The sequence below is a fragment of the Balaenoptera acutorostrata genome, chromosome 9 (assembly GCF_949987535.1).
Source record: "Balaenoptera acutorostrata chromosome 9, mBalAcu1.1, whole genome shotgun sequence".
NCBI lineage: Eukaryota > Metazoa > Chordata > Mammalia > Artiodactyla > Balaenopteridae > Balaenoptera > Balaenoptera acutorostrata.
The window spans coordinates 49,764,503-49,777,124 of NC_080072.1; positions in this window are offsets into that span (position 1 = coordinate 49,764,503).

A 12,622-nucleotide genomic window follows, 5' to 3' on the forward strand; every position below is an offset into this window, starting at 1 on the left:
TGAAACTCAGAGAGAGGTGTCAACATCCAGGAGTGATTTCTAATTTCAATAAAGCCTTATCACATGCCCACTTCTGAACATAAGCTTCCTTCCGTGGTAAGAACATTCGCCTGCACTTCCAGCTCTGTTTCATCATAATTATAGCTTATATCAGCTGTTAGATATGAAGGGACTTATTAACCTTTGGATTTTGATTCAAGGAGAAGGATGGCCACTGCAAAACTACCCAGACCATCAGGAAAGCTGTAAGCAAGAAGTACAGTGAGTCATAAACAGGTCTCCCAAAGAGGCTGAAACTGCCAGTCTCACAACGACCCCCAGCAGTTGAGAGCCAGGGTGACCAGGCCATTTAGAAATGGGTCAGGAAAACACTCGGTGGGTAAAATGGGTGAAGAGGGTCAAAAGGTACAAACTTCCAGTTGTAAAATAAAAAAGTGATGGGGATGTAATGTATAGCATAGTTAATAATACTGTATTGCGTATTTGAAAATTGCTAAGGGGGTAGATCTTAAAAGTCCTCAACACAAGAAAATATTTTTTGTAACTATGTATGGTGACAGATGTTAACTAGACTTATTGTGGTGATCATTTGCAATGTATACAAATACTAAATCACTGTTGTGCACCTGAAACTACTATAATGTTATATGTTAATTGTACCTTAATTTTTTAAAAGCCATAAAATATGTAATACCTAAGGCTATTTTCTCTTTGCTATTAAAAAAAAAGAAGAACATTGGAAGTCTCTATCAAATATCACCAACCTCCAGTCTTAGGGGTTTGGGGGTTTGGAAATGGGAACTCTAATTCTAAAGATGCACAAAAAGAGTTCACTTTATTATATAGCAGAAACTAACACAACATTGTAAAGCAATTATACTCCAATAAAGATGTTAAAAAAAAAAGAGTTGAGCATTATGAGTGTGGAGATGAGACTACTAGAGAAAATTTTACAGGTCTTGGTTGGTAGAGGGTCTTTTCAGGCAAAGTGGTCCTTCTATTAATTATTTCTTCTTTCTCCTGTATTCACAATTTCTCTCTCTCAACTGGTCTTTTTCATCCAGAATGTAAATATACTAAAGTACCTCCCTTAAAAAAGCAAAACCAAAACGGCTCTCTTCTGCCCTTCCCCTCTCCTCTAGTGACTACCTTGTCTCACAGATAGGTGTTCCAATTCAGTGACCCGCCAGGAACAAGTCCACCCCAATGTGCAGACAGTTCCATGGTATTTGTGTTTCTCAAGGAGGTGCTGGGGGTCAGTGTGGGATGTCAGAATTTGGGGAAGAAAGGTATCAAGATCACAGACGGGCACAGCTATAGGATATGCCCTCTGCATCTCTAACCTCTGCTCCCAACTGAGAACCACTTCTGTAGAGCTATGTCATGTTAACTTCTCATTGTTGAGTGTTTCGATCAGTCCTCTAAATAATGAAATCAAAACTCTGTTCCTGCTAGTTAGATCCAAATCTGGGAGGCATAAAGCCGATTAAAACATATTTACTCACTATTTTAGGTTGCGTTCTCCAGAAACAGACACTGCAACCAAGATTTGATGCAGCAGGTTCATTAAAGACTGTTCTTGAGAACAATACCTATAAACAAGTAAGAGAAACTGTACTCTGCTAAGGAAGAGGTTAAAGTGGTATGTGGTTGCACTGAGGTTACAGCCAATCTTATCGGAGCTCTGAAGTTGGGACAACCCCTCAGAGATGTCCTGAACTGACCCAAGCGGAGTAGGTTCTGATATCTTCGCATCAACCAGCCATTGAATACAGGCTGTCCCTGGGGAGGGACCATAACCTTCAACAAGGACAATTTCTGCAGAGGGACTCAGCCATGAGCAACCAGCAGTCAACCTTCTGACGACTAGAAGAATGAGTGCCTTGCTGCTGGAAGAGGGATCTATATGATAGACCTCAGCAACTGCTGCATTCACCCTTCCTCCTTCTAAGTCCCCCTACTCAAGCCTATTCAGGTCCCCCAGCCTTGCCCAGCCCTTCTGATGCACAGGTCTGGTGGACTTCTCACAACACTGAGGCAACTTAGTTCATATGCCTAAACCTGCTCTGTGGGACAGGATTTGCTTCATTCCTTCTCTCCTCTCCAGGAGTCTGGCTCTATTCATTTCCAGCAATAAGCAACCACAACTACAATTTTTCTTCTCATAGACTTCCTTCTAATCTCAGGTTCTTCCTACAAAACCTGTTCAAAAGGTGACTAATCAAAGTCAAACGCAATTCAAGAAAGAGAGTGGAACGCTTCCATACCCTTTGGCTTTCCATCCCTTTAATTAGAATTTCAGTAATCTCTAATTGTCAGAGTCAAAGGATATCTTTTTGTCCTCAACTTGTTGGACATCTCTAGAATATGCCTTTATGTTACACTTTGAAACTCCCTTCTCTCCTTCCCCCACATTTTTCTGACCTCATATTCTCTTCAAACGCTGTCTACCTAATCTTAACTCTGAGATTCTAGATTCCTCTCTTCTGTCTATCCCTAAAGCACCAAAATAATATTCAGACTAGAGTAATAACCCCCAGGTTGTATTTGCCAGTATTATTCTTTCTTTACCCATCAAGCATATGCTGTTGGTATCTGTCCATATCTTTAAATCTGGCTCATATATCCTTAGTGAACAATTTTGCTATGTATGTGTGATGTGTGGGTATACATACTGGACATATTTGGACACTTACATTCAAATATCTTAGACAAGTTACACACAATGTGTCCTCTTTTTCGATAAACCCAATTCTCCTCCTATATTCCCAGCCTCAAGTAATGGTATCACGAGACACTTCTATCGTCAAGCCATTCTAGGCTCTGGCTTGTCTTTTTACTCCACGTCTAATCAAATACCAAGTCTGTTGATTCTACTTGCTAAGTAGCTTTTGAATCTCTCCACTATTCTCCACATTGCTACTGGCCCTAGTAGAAGCCTCATAAATTCTCACCTAAACCTATTTAATAGCTTCTTAATGGGTTTCCTCACTCCATTCTCCCCTCATCCAATTCATTTGCCACACTGCTACCAGAATGAGCTGCTTAAAACACACATCTAATCTTATTGCTCCCTTCCTTAAAAGCTTTCAACTTCCGACTGCCTTCTGGATAATGTTCAAACTCTTTGTCATGGCATTTAAAAAAACCTCATTATCTGGCCCTTCCCCGGCTCGCTAGCCTTATCTCTTCCATACTCCATTGTAGACCTGCCAGATCTTTTGTAATTTCCAGAATCTATCATTTTCTCATAGCACCATGTCTTGCTTCTGCTGATGCAGTTGAAACATATTTTCTCATATATGGAGACTTTTTCAGAAGTGAATTATGTTTTCATAGCATTTCTCGTCTGACCACACTGTCCAAGGAAAAGAACTATAGAGGTGAGGGCCAGTTGAGCATTCTGTGGCACATATTATTGGAGGGGTGAAGATGAATGGAGACTATGGTCAATTCCTAGAGATAAAGGAATGTACCACCATCACTTCAAAATTGAAGTTAGGAAAAAGAAAGTGTAAAGGATATTTACAATTCTGAGAAGACAGGAACCAAAATTCAATTTGCTGCTGACACAATGCAACAAATGTTGAAGGGAAAACACAGCCAAATTCTTATTATTGGAAAACAGAGAGAGACCAAACCAATATACCTGCGACGAGAAACAGCAGGTTCATAAAAACAGGTCCACAGGAGGATGGACTAAAGGGCAGTGACATGCCTACTGTCTGCCATTAGTCACTTCATGCAAGTAGAAGCCAGTCAGGTGGCAGCACTTGGCTTTCTCCAGCTCATGCTACCTGAGTGTAGCCACTCCACTCTCCTGGGAATAGACAAAGCTATGAGCCAAAGCCACCCACAGCTGCTTGCCTAGATCAAAGGGTCCTGCTTGGCAGTAATATTTCTGGTATCTTCCTCTTTTATAACCTTCCAGTGTTAAAGAGAAAAATTACAGGCCCAAGATACCAAACCAAGATTTAGTACCTAAACTAATTGCAATTTCAACCTTCACCAGAAATGCAATCTTAATCAACCAGTCTGGAATTTTCTGGTCTGCACCAATGAGGCAATCTGTCACTAGGCCCTTTCCATCTCCTCAGAGGGAGAAGATGCAATCTGCATGACAAAACCCTTGCCATTCCCTGGCTTCCCCCCCACCCACTGCCCCCACCACAAAAAAAAAAAAAAAAAATGTCCTGGCCTAAAAATAATCCTTCCTTGCTTCCTTCCTTTTCCTTTCTTTCTTTCTTTTTTCTGCTAATAGCTCCTTTGCTCCCCACTTCTTCCTATAAAAACCTTCCATTTTGTACAGCCCTTCCGAGTGCCCTCCTAGTTGCTAGATGGGATGCTGCCCAATTCATAAATTGATGAATAAAGCCAATCAGTTTAAAATTTACTCTGTTTTGTTTTTTAACACAAGGAATTAACATGCCCATTGGATGAAATTCCCACAGTCACTTATATCAGCTGAGGGGTCTTAGTCATTTACCTCTTCACCCACCTAAGTTGAAGATCTATACATCTATCTGTCTTACCTGGGAAGGCCTGCCTACCTCTCTTCTATGATCTTTTAAGAAATAAATCCAACTGCTTCTTTAGGTCTACAGATGCCAGAATTACATAGGATTTGAAGGAACTCACCCCAGTGGAAAGGAAAAAAAAAAAACTATGTAACTCTTCAGGAGGGGAAAATCATGGGGCAAATAAAACAAATCAGTACTTCAAAATAGACTGAATAACCAGGGAAAATAGGTCAAAAATTTTAAAAACAGTTAATGTAAGAGAATAGGAGAAAACTTTAAAGAATTCTAAATCCTATTCTTTGTTGATGAGATATTGCACTGATAAAACACGGCTGGCTGCCATACTAAAGAGCAATTTGACAATAACAAAGTTTTCTTTCAATACAAAAATCGTACTTGCCAAAATGAAAAATTTAATAGAGGCAATGAACAGAAGAGTGTATGCTACCAAACACTAAATTAAAGAACTTAATTACTGAAATAATCCTTCCATAATGCAGAGCAAAAAGACAAAGGAAAATTATGAGAAAACTCATGGAGGATAAACCTAGGTGCTGCAATTTGAACAATGAGAGCACTGAAAGGAGAGAATAGAGCTGATAAAGAAGAAATGGTAATAAAAGTTGAACGGGAAGAAAATTTCTCTCCGCTGAAAAACCAAATACTGACCAAGGTTATTGAAAAAAATACCTACATACATTTTTACATACCCTGGTGACATTTTGGAATCAAGAGATAAAGTTCTAAAAGCTTCCATAGAGAAAAGATTAGCTACCTAAAAAGAAAAATAATCAGATTGGCACCAGTATCTTCATATATAATAGTGGATATACAGTATTAATGGAGCAATATCTGCTGATTTTTAAGGAAAAGAGGTGGTAATTCTGTATTACCACATCCAACCAAATTTTGTTCATTTGTGATGGCAAGGAATTTTTAGACATGCAAGCACTTAGAAAGTATTGCATCCATATTTTCTTTCTGAAAAAAAGATACTCATAAAAGTACTCTAGCCAAATGAAAATTGCATTAGCATAAAAATCTCAAGATGGTGAAAATTTAGTATACGGGAAACGGTAGCAATCAATGAGACGAGTGGTTATTCAATCTAAATAACAGTTGGTACTATGGTCCTGAAATATGTGGGAATTGTTAAGAATTCTTGAAATAGAAAGGACATAATGTAAGAAAAAATGAATAACAGTGTAAGACTAAATTCAAGAGTGCCAACTGTTAAGCTTAACTGCTACTTCTATCACTTTCTAGCTATTATAATCAAGAGCAAATTATTTATCTTGTGCCTTGATTTCCTCCTCAGTATAATAGGATTGATAGTAGCATATGCTTCATAAGGTTGTTGTGAAAAATAAATAAATTAGTACATATAAAGAGCTAAGAAGACTATTTATCATATAGTAGGTGCTTAATGAATATTATCTATCATCATCATTGCTATTATTATTATATCATCGAAAGAGAAGACACATAATTAATATTTTATTATTAACACCACCAGGAAAAAACAAAGCTTCAAAATGTTTATTTAAATTAAGGAAACCAGTAGAAAACTTGAAATAGGTTACAGAACCTAAAAAACAATTGAGAAAAGGGGAACAAATACGATTTAATTAATCTAGCTAATTAACCAAGACGACAAATGCAGGACAAGGAGCTTGTTTGAGGGGATGACTATAAACCAAATTTTGGACACAATGAATTTGAGATTCTTCTTGGACAGTTAATTGGATATTTGGGATTCAATTTACGAGAGAGATCTGGACTGGGGCATATATTTTTGAATATGAAATTCAGAGACATAGTTAAAGCATGAGAGGATTTCAAGAAGGAGGATTAGGGTAATGTGTTATAGAAAGATCTGATAAAATAGTTTGATTTGGCCACTAGGAGATCACTGGTAACTTGATGAAAACAAGCTCTATCATAGAAGACTGAAGAGGTGATTGGTATCCTGGCAGCACGGAGAATCAGATGGCTAGATTTAATAATATTACCTGGGAAATGCTACAATCAGGGAAGAATATACCTGTCTCTGTGCAGAGATAGAAGCCTTCACACATGTAATAACATTCTAGGAATAGGACACAGGCCCTGGGGCAAAGAGACAGTCATTACTTCATTCCCTCAACAAATAGCCCTGAACACCTATGTGGCAGATGCTATGCTAGCCTCTGGGGATACAGTGGTGAATAGAATACATCTTCCCAAAGGGAACCCTTGTACATTCTCGGTGGGAATGTAAACTGGTGCAGCCACAATGGAAAACAGTGTGGTGGTTCCTAAAAAAAACCAAAAACAGAACTACCATATGATCCAGCAATTCTACTCCTGGGTCTATATCTGGAAAAAATGAAAACTCTAGTTTGAAAAGATACATGCACCCCAGTGTTCACAGCAGCACTATTTATAATAGCCAAGACATGGAAGCAACTCAAATGCCCATCAACATATGAATGTATTAAGAGATGTGGTATATATATATAATATATATATATGTATGTATATAAACACACATACACATGTATACAATGGCATATTAACTCAGCCACAAAAAGAATGAAATTCTGCCATTTGCAGCAATGTGGATGGACTTAGAGAATATTATACTTAGTGAAATAAGACAGGGAAAAACAAATACTGTATGATATCACTTAAATGTGGAATCTAAAAAATAATACAAATGAATGTATATGAAAAACAGAAACAGACTCATAGATACAGAAAACAAACATGTGGTTACCAAACGGAAGAGGGAAAGGGGGAAGGGACAAATTCAGGGTATGGGATTAACAGACACAAACTACTATGTATAAAATAGATAAACAACAAGGATATGTTGTATAGCACTAGGAATTACAGCCATTATCTTGTAATAACTTATAATGGAGTATAATATGCAAAAATTCTGAATCACTGTGCTATACACCTGAGACTAATATAATATTGTAAATCAACCATATGTCAATTAAAAAAAAACACACACAACTTCCCTTCCTTTATGTGGTATTACAGTCTATCGCCACGAAAAAAAATGAATAGAGAGAGGTTTCTTTCTAGATGTTAAATCAGCAAGATAAATGCTGGGATATAAGAAGGCTCCATCTTCTTTACCCTGCCAGAGAGAAATTTTTATTTTTATCAGCATTCAGTATGTCCTGAATATAGGGTATTTAGGATATATAGGATTCATACAGGATGTATAGGATATAGGATGTCAACTATATTACACTTTGAGTTTCAGAATACTGGGCATCCCCTTAAAAGGAACTCCCCTTTACTGGAAATGTAGACCACCCACTTATTCATTCTCCTGATAAACAGCTGGCAAGAAAGGCTTTTCTTTCAGGGCTCCTACAAACTATAGGTTGCTTATGCAGGAGAAAGTCTGGGTACTTCTTATGGACATCCCTTCCCCTCCCTCCAACTCATCCACCTCAAATCAATCTTAGGAAGGAGACTGAGGAAGGGTCAGGAATACCTCTTCTTGCAGTTCTTGTGAATACTCTACCACGAATTTAAACTTCATAGTTGTCAATTGTGCAGTGATAGATAGCAGTTTCCTGTCTGTGTAACTTCATTTTTTCATATAATTGTGCTGCATTCCCTTTTGCAGGGGTAGCACAGTGACCATTTCTCATCAATTGCCTTGAGTGAGTGATGGAAGACTGGGAATTCAGAATCTCATGTATAAATTCTGAAGATGTATTCTATTATATAGAACTAGGGGCTGGAACAAGGAAATCTTTACTCAAAAAAATAGGGGCAGAGGGCACAAAAAACAAAGGCATATATAAAGCCCACGTGGGAACGTGAACTCTGAAGACAGCCAGAAAGATCTCTCCTAAATTTGTTAAAATCCATTGAGACTAGAATTGAATATTAAATCTGGGGTATGGGTCCAGGAGACAAAAATCAGTGATGAATAAAGCAAGAGCGACAGGTACAAAAGTTTGGTGATTTTATGAAGCTGCTGGGATAAAATTTTCAGAGTTTCTGAGATCTAATGAAGTTGCATGTGACCTCCACGAGCATGAAGCGAGTTTCTTGTAGTATTAAGTCAGAATAAGGCTGTGTGGGTTGTAGAAAAAATGAGGAAATAAATTTGCACTAGCTCCAATATGCATCCCTTATATTCAGTCTTCTCTAGTTTTCTGGAAAATTATTACTGTTGGTGGCTGGATATTCCATTCAATGGATACATTATAGTCAACTTACCCATCCCCTTATTGTTGAAAATTTATGTCATTTCCATTCTTCACTAATATCATGCCATGATTAACATATCATAATGCATGTACATTTGTATTAAAATTACACTATATCCTTAGGATAGATACAGTTGCAGAATTTTACGAAGGAATGTAACCTGATCAGATCAATATCTTAGAAATGCAATTCTCATAAAAAGGAAAAAGAATTGCAAATAGGTAAACAAAATAGGAAAATATTAGCAATAACCCAGGTAAAAATAATAATTATTGAACAAATTAGCAGGGACAATGAATATTAAAGGGAGAAGTTAACAGAACTGGATGTCTGCACAGGTATAGCAGGGAGAGAGAGGAGGAATTCAGGTAATTCCTTGGTTCCCAGGAGGTGAATGTATTGAGTTTAAGATGTCCAAGAAACATCTTGAGGGAGATTTCAAGTGGCTGGTTGGGATGTACAGCTGTACAGCACAGGATATTTACAAAGTGGAAAACACAGCTATTATTTGTCTGAATATAGATAATACTGGAAACTGTAATTGCATAGACATGATTTCCCAGGAACATCATTCAGAGGAAAGAGGTCAAGAAAGGCCATATTCTGGAGAAGAGTATGGAGGTTCCTTAAACAACTAAAAATAGAACTACCATACAACCCAGCAATCCCACTACTGGGCATATACCCTGAGAAAACCATAATTCAAAGAGTCATGTACCACAATGTTCATTGCAGCTCTATTTACAATAGCCAGGACATGGAAGCAACCTAAGTGTCCATCGACAGATGAATGGATAAAGAAGATGTGGCACATACATACAATGGAATATTACTCAGCCATAAAAAGAAACGAAATTGAGTTATTTGTAGTGAGGTGGGTGGACCTAGAGTCTGTCATACAGAGTGAAGTCAGAAAGAGAAAAACAAATACCGTATGTTAACACATATATATGGAATCTAAAAAAAAAAAAAAAAAGGTTATGAAGAACCTAGGGGCAGGACGGGAATAAAGACGCAGACATAGAGAGTGGACTTGAGGATATGGGGAGGGAGAAGGGTAAGCTGGGACGAAGTGAGACAGTGGCATGGACATATATACACTACCAAATGTAAAATAGATAGCTAGTGGGAAGCAGCCGCATAGCACAGGGAGATCAGCTCGGTGCTTTGTGAACACCTAGAGGGGTGGGATAGGGAGGGTGGGAGGGAGACGCAAGAGGGAGGGGATATGGGGATATATGTATATGTATAGCTGATTCACTTTGTTATAAAGCAGAAACTAACACACCATTGTAAAGCAATTATACTCCAATAAAGATGTTAAAAAAAAAATAAAGAAAGGCCATATACGAGAGGGCAGAGAAAGAAGACCCTTTTCCCTTCAAAACAGAGGTCAGTGATATAGAAGAACCAAAATATGATGTGATTATAGAAACCAAGTGGGAGAGCTTCAAAAATGGAATAAAACAGGAAATGTGCTACAGAAAAGTCCAATAGGATAAGGATTAGACAATAATAGGTGTTAAACTTTCTACTGACTCCTAGATTTCTTTAGCAGTTCCTGTTCCCAAATTGGATAGAATTAGATTCTCAGTGAATTATTAAAAACTAAAATGCATATTTATAAGTGATGCTTATCCTATGCCTTAAATTCACAAAATTATATATAACAGACTTATTTCTGCCATAAGCATTTGACTATTGATTTGTTTTATATGTTTACAGCATACAACACATACTTATTTGTTTTAGAACTCAAGTATAAATTTAATCTTTTTTTTTTTACTAGGATGCATCTTTTGTCTTTCATTATACCCACTAAAATATTTTGCCTATTGTCATTTCTTATTAAATATTTATTGGATTTATTAAATTGAATTTAAGACATAATTTGGAGCAAATAATAGATACTCAATAGATGTTTATTGAATGAATAAATTAGTGAATCAATGAGCTTAAAGTCTTAGTCCGCAGAGACTGAATACTTTACCTTCCTCCTTTCAAAGATGTAGTGCTCTGCCACATAGCCTGGGAGCATTGTTGAAGCTAGAGGCAATGTGGTATGATTGAATGAAGTGATAAACATAATAATTAATCACTGTGTGCTAGTCACTGGGACAAGCACGTTACAAACATCTCTCCATCTACCAGAGTCTGCACCTTGATGCATTTCCTTCTTTCTCTTGTATAGATGAATACTTCCTGTGCTTATTTAAGGCCATCTGCTCCACTGATGGATTCAGTGGCATGCTCATAAATGTTTAACATCCTACTCTCCTGGGGAAAAAAGCCCAGATTTGTAGCATCCACTGGTTTCTGTGGTGTAAATAGTTCCACTATGGCCTATTTCAAGCTACCAACATGGTGTCACTGAACTTGGAGTTGGGAAGAGGTGCTCATGATCTGCTCTTGGGAGCCTGTATGAGCAGAGCTCAAACACCACTAGATGTGGAAGATCGCATCCCTTCTTGTCACTCAAGGACATCACTCTTGTAATTCTTCTCTTTTGCTCCTGAAACAATTTCCCTCTCTTCTGAAACTTCCTTATCAGCCTGTGAACATATCAATACTATTATTTCTCCTATTAAAAAAAACTCTCTTAACCCTACTTCTGTTTCTGGCTACTATGCACTTTTTCTGCTCCCCTCACAGGAAAAAAAAATTTGAGTTGTATACACTTGCTATATATAGTTCTCTTTCTATTTTTTCTCAGACTCAGACTGCCTCTACCACTCCACTTTCACTGCTAAATCCAATAATCCAAAGTTTAATTGCATATTTAAAATCCATTTGATCCAAACTTAATTCCACATCCCCGTGTTACTTGACTAATCAGTAGTATTGGACACTTGGCTTCCAATATTACTTCAGTCTCCTGGTTTCTCTCCACTCCTACTGACCACTGTTTAGCATCCTGTGTTGGTTCTTCCTCCAGTCTTGATTTCATAATGCTGGCGTAGCTCAGAGCTCAGTTCAGACTTCTTTTCTCTATTTACACTCCCTTCCTTGGGGACTTGTCTCATGGCTTTAAATATCATCTATAAAAGGACAACTCCTAAATTTATGTCTCTCCCCTGAACTCCAGACTCATATATCCAATTGCTTTCTCAACATCTACACTTGAGTGTCGAATAGGCACTTCAAATTTATCGTGTCTAAAACTGAGGTTCTGCTCTTGCCCAGCCCCATTCTGCTTCACTGTACTCTAGACCATCCCAGCTAATGGCATCCTTCCCATTGCTTAAGCCAAAAACTTCGCAGTCATCATTTATCCTCCTCTTTCTCTTATATTTCACATCTTTCACCAGTAAATACTTTGAGCTCTGTGTTCAAGATACATCTGGACTCTGGCCACTTCTCTCTACATTCACTTTTATAATCATCTCTCAAATGGATGAGCTTTCTAACTGGTCTCCCTGCTTCTACACTTGTTCCTCTATCATTCATTCTCAACAAAGTAGCCAATGTATGTCTATTAAAATTTAGATGAGACCATGTCATCCTCCACTCAAAAATCTCCAATGGTCTTTTATCTCATTCAGATTAAAGCCAAGATCCTTACGATGACTAATATCACCCCACATGATCTAGGCCTCTGTTGCCTCTATGATTTCATCTCCTACCTTCCCTCCTACCCACTCTTCTCGAGCCACACTGCTCTCCTTGCCGTTCCTTGCACATGCTTCAGGTTCCTTGACCTTAAGGGCATTGTAAAGGCTGGTCCCCACATTTGGAGCACTCTCCCTGCAGGTGTTTGATGTAGCACAATGCATTTTTCCAGACTTTGCTGAAACGTTACTTTCTCAATGATGAATTCCCTTACCTCTACCCCACAACTCACAGTCTCTCTTAACCGTCTCTGTGTCTCCATAGCACTT